The sequence below is a fragment of the Haemaphysalis longicornis genome, unplaced genomic scaffold, assembly GCF_048455015.1.
Source record: "Haemaphysalis longicornis isolate Haplotype H1 unplaced genomic scaffold, Haemaphysalis longicornis Haplotype H1 scaffold_8, whole genome shotgun sequence".
Taxonomy (NCBI): Eukaryota; Metazoa; Arthropoda; class Arachnida; order Ixodida; family Ixodidae; genus Haemaphysalis; species Haemaphysalis longicornis.
Genome location: NW_027526445.1, coordinates 13,075,144 through 13,080,284, shown reverse-complemented (window position 1 = coordinate 13,080,284; position 5,141 = coordinate 13,075,144). Strand labels below are relative to the sequence as shown.

The 5,141-nt window shown below is 44.8% G+C and overlaps 1 non-coding gene across 1 annotated transcript; it reads right to left on the bottom strand.

Moving 5' to 3' along the window:
- Positions 1-4,847: 4,847 nt before the first annotated feature.
- On the bottom strand, positions 4,848-4,920 carry Trnat-agu (transfer RNA threonine (anticodon AGU)). The gene has a single exon. It is a non-coding gene; the product is annotated as a tRNA-Thr (tRNA).
- Positions 4,921-5,141: the final 221 nt, after the last annotated feature.

Here is a 5,141-nt window from a genome sequence, read left to right as displayed (position 1 = left end):
GCTAGCTCGTCAGTGTCAGTCTGCGCCCGTTCTGCGAACTCACTCGTGGAGCAGTGAACGTTACGGCCGAAAAATTCCGAACCCAGGTTAGAAAACACCGGCCGCAAAAGATAAAATCAACTTACAAAAAAATCATGCACACTCGGGGGTTCCAAATTGCAACGTGCAAAACAAAAATTCTACAGCTTCAGACCACTCGGCCACGAGCCAGCATTGCTGGAGTGGGATATATAAGGTATATAATGTACAACCAGTTTACACTTTTATTTATTTTTAACATTTCAAGTACTTTAGGTGACTATTTGCTGTATAGCGCTTGTGCCGTAAGCAGACTCAAACTTCCACAATATGTCACGTCTAGCAATTGCATTTCTTAGATGGAAAAGCGTTCGCAGAAGGGTGGTCGTGCTGCTGACCGCATTGCTTGTTCACACAGCGAAAAAAGGTGCATCCGGCTCTATAGTTTTGCGTTGCACGGTAAATGTTTCACTTGATTTTATTTCCTTAGTACCTATATTAACTTCGCTGACTCTTCAACCCACTTTCAAGTGGCATTAGATTTTTCTACTAGCGTAAAGTCAGCGAAGCGTCGCATGTGCACTTGTGGAGCGCTTGTGTGGAGCGAACCGGACTTGGAGCTTGATACAGTGTAAAAAGTAACAAAGTAAAGAAAGGCACATTCTTGCATTCACAAATGTGTCGTGGCTTGTTTCAATTCAGCGATCGAATTGCGACGATCCGTTGGCGGCCGGCGGACTAAACGTTGGGCCGACTGACTCGGTCGGAAGGTCGGCGAGCCGTGCAGAAGCACAGCCAAGTGCCAGGTCGCCTCCTTCTGACGTCACACGAAAATGCCACAGAAAATGGGCGATGGTGGAGAGAGTAGGAACGCATTTTTGAAATAATTTTTCTAATAAATGAATTCCCGTAAACGCGCTCAGGGCGGTAGAAACATGGCCTTGACTCCGGACTACAATTTGCGCTAGTAATCCTGTCATGTTTACAAATAACTTCAGTCTAGCTGTAAACGCGACCCAGCAATTAAAAAAAGATACATTTTGCTATATCCTCATAACTCTGACCAGAAATCATTTTTATATTTTTCCACGTGATCTCCCTCGAAGAGACCTTTAATTTGATACCGAACACACCCTAGCAGAATCATATAAAATTCATACCAGTCAAACCAACCATGACTCTCATGACTGTAACCAGGACGCATTATTTAAATATCCGACATGATTCCCCTAACTGAAACCTTCAATTTGACACCCCACATGCTTTAGCCGCCTCACCTTGAATATAACCCAATCTATGACTCTTAATGACTATCTCATGATTAAAACCACGAATCCTTTTTTATTAGTATCACCTGATTCCCCTCGTCAAGACCGTAAACTTGATACCCTACACGCCCTGGCGGGGTCAGTTCGAATTTTAACCCAATATAAGAATCGCAATGACTGTCTCATGGTTATTACCAGGAAGCAGTTTTGTATTTCTCCCACGTGAATCCGCTCATCAAGATCATTATTTCATACCCATCACAACCTAGCGGAATCAATCTGAATTTTAAACCAATCAATGACTAACCATCACTATCTCATGATATAGCCATACTGTGTTTTTGTCCCACTTGATCTCCTTCATCGGAACGTTCAGTTTGATGCCCCGCACACTAAGTGGTGTTATTGTGAATTTTAACCTTATTTATGACCCACTTCGAGTATGTCATGATAATAATCAAGAAGCACGTGATTACCCTCACCGAGACCTTTAATTTGATACGCCACACGCCCTAGCGTCATGAACTTGAATTTCAACCGAATAGATGACTAACCATGACTACGTTACGATATAACAATAACTCATTTCTGTCCCGAATGATTCCCCACATCTAAACCTTGAATTTGATTACCCACATGACCTCGCTGCGCTTTCTGAATTTTTACCCAATCTATGACTCATTATGACAGCCGGATGACTACAATCAGGAAGCATTTTTTATTCACCCCGCGTGATTTCGTAAACTGGGACCTTTCATTTGATACCTTACACACCTTAGCGCCATCAGTTTGACATTTCACCCAATCTAATGGGGTCATAATTCTGTCTAAAGAGGCGTTGCGCAGTCAATTCACGTAACTCATTTGAAACAGCAGAAGGGACAGCCCCACCCCTTTTCCCCCCCGGGCTCTCACCTCTTCCTTTGTGACCCCTCGTATATCAAGCCGTTAACAGTAGCAGGCGAACGAACAGCAAGGACACGCGGCCGTGTGCTTTCCCACCACCCTTTCCCACCTCCTTAGGGGATCCATCAGGAGGAAAAGTTAAGCCAACCCTTTTTTTTACCTCACCAGTTAATTATCACTCACGCGCCCAGCCACGAAAACTTGGTATACAGCAAGTGCTTAGGGTCATGACAATTCCACAAGAAACTAACAAACAATCAGACAACCCCTCTCTCCCAACCGATCATGCGGATCGCAAATGGTGCCTTGCCCGCCGGTAACCTGAAGTCGGAGCCCACAGCGACGCATGACACCTAACGGCCAACCATAGCTGCCAGCTATGCTACTCATATGTACTCAAACTCAAAATGGACTCCAAACTCATATGTACTCAGAACTCAAAATGAACTGAAACTCAAAATGTACTCAGAACTCAAAATGGACTTTCAGTTCTGAGTACATTGTGGGTTTTCACGCGCTGCCTCCGCGCTTGGCCCCTGACCTCATAAGTGGACCTTACAGTGGGAACAGGGCTTCAAGTATGGTTAGGACAACGCCACCTCGGTGGCACTCTAAATTTGATGTAATGACATCATATCCTGAAGCGTTGCCTTTCTTAATTGCTTGGAACTCCATCACTTCCCTCATGTTTGTATGAACTGGTTCCACACCATTTACGAATAGGTTTCTCTGGATATCCTCGGCTATTTTAGTATGTTATCCATATTTTTTGTTATGTGACCACAGGCATCCCGGAACGCATCCATTATATTTTTGCCAATAGTGATCTTCCTTCTAGTCGCTTTCAAGCTTGGTCGGATGTTCAATGCTGCTTGAATTTTCGCCATATTGAAAGCATGATTTTGGGCAGTCTGGCTTTCGTTGATAAATTTAGAGATCTTTGCCATTTCTCTTTCATCTCGTGGAGTGCGCAATAACATCTTCCTCCGCTTATCAATAGGGTCCTTAATTTTCTTTGATAACTCGGGGACGAATGCCTGGTGTTTTTCTCCCAAGGCTAGTGCTGAGTCAATGATTCATGTGTGAAATAGGAATTGAGAGTGTCCACATCATTGATGTCATTAGACAACACAGAAAACTTGTTTTGCAATAACAATCAAATTTCTTCTACTTTCTATGCCACGGATGGCAGGTTTAGCGTCTTCCGTTTCAGAATCTTGAATGCTTCCCTTCTTAAATTCGGACTTCTACGATTTCTGACCATTCTGTAATCACTCGTTTTAATCCGGCAAATCACCTGTACATCGTGAATCATAAGGGAAGTGGCAGTAAAATGAAGTCAATTTCAGTTTTAGGTTCGCCATTCGAACCTTTCCAAGTTTATTTTGTGTTGTGTCTTTTTCAGAAGAAAGTATTCATATTGCGCAGATTATTCCTACCGTCCAATTAAACGGGCTTGCTTCCATCGTTGTTTCGAGAACCTAGTGCAAATTTTCCTACCGCAAGCTCCCCTATCAAGTCGCCCCAATTTTTGCATTGAAGTCCCCCGTAAAGACTTTATACGGAGTTTCTACTTGTGTAGTTGCTAATTTATGGTCTTTGTAATATACGTACACCGCCTCATCGTCATAAGTGAATGTAGGTGCAAATACCTACAGCACCTGCAGCATTGTGCTTCTTATTGCACCTAAAAACAAGCGAAGCTACACGTTCAGTAATACTGTGAAATTCTACCGCATTTTCTTCCGCATAACTACAGGTAGGCCTTCGGAACCAGAAACCCCACATCTAAGTGATGTGTTCGGAAATGCGCGTTTTAGCAGAAAATATCACGAGTAAAGAGCACCACAAATCCCTCTGCAACCCTTCTTACCAGTCTTAACCCTGCTTTATGCCATCAAATATCGGATAACTCTTGTAAAAGGCCCAAATAAACTAGAATTGTACAAATGTACAGCTCCCACTGGTGGCCTATGCAGACCCAGAGATTCTTAGAATCATCCGCAGTATTGCTTGCCCTCCCGCCGCTTTGGTTAGGGGAATGCAGCTACTGTTGAATAAAGGCCGATAGTGTGATTGTGATATCACTAGGAGGATTCTGATAGATATTTTCGACCAAGGGGAGGTGGTGGTGGGTCATAGAAAGAGATGAGGAATATTTTGAGTCGAAAAGAAAGTGTTGAAAAAATGCCCGCCGGGTGGGATCAGAACCCACGACCTCCAGAATACCGGTCTGGTGCGATAACCACTACGCTACCGACGGGGCTGTTTCCCCAGCACTTTCTCGGGTATTTATGTTAAGGTATTTTTTGTTTCCTGCACTTGGGGGTGGTAGCCAGCGCCACTCGGACTACTCGGGGTGAAGGGGACCTTCTTTTTAACCCCCGGGCCGTGACTCGAGTGTCTACGACATGTCGAGAGTGGTCGACCAGCGTTGAACCCTCTTAAGCTCCCTTTGGCACCAAGACTGCCAGAACAGAGGCCCTCGCTAAGCATGTAGCGAATCAGAAAATGGGAAATGAGGGGCTCCGTGAAATAAGAAAGAAAATAAGGGTTGGCAGTCAAGAAAACCTCGGAAAGCAAAGGGGAGGTTGTGGTGGGTCATAGAAAGAGATGAGGAATTTTTTGAGTCGAAAAGAAAGTGGTGAAAAAATGCCCGCCGGGTGGGATCCGAACCCACGACCTCCAGAATACTGGTCTGGTGCGATAACCACTACGCTACCGGCGGGGCTGTTTCCCCAGCACTTTCTCGGGTATTTAAGTTAAGGTATTTTTTTTGTTTCCTGCACTTGGGGGTGGTAGCCAGCGCCACTCGGACTACTCGGGGTGAAGGGGACCTTCTTTTTAACCCCCGGGCCGTGACTCGAGTGTCTACGACATGTCGAGAGTGGTCGACCAGCGTTGAACCCTCTTAAGCTCCCTTTGGCACCAAGACTGCCAGAACAGAGG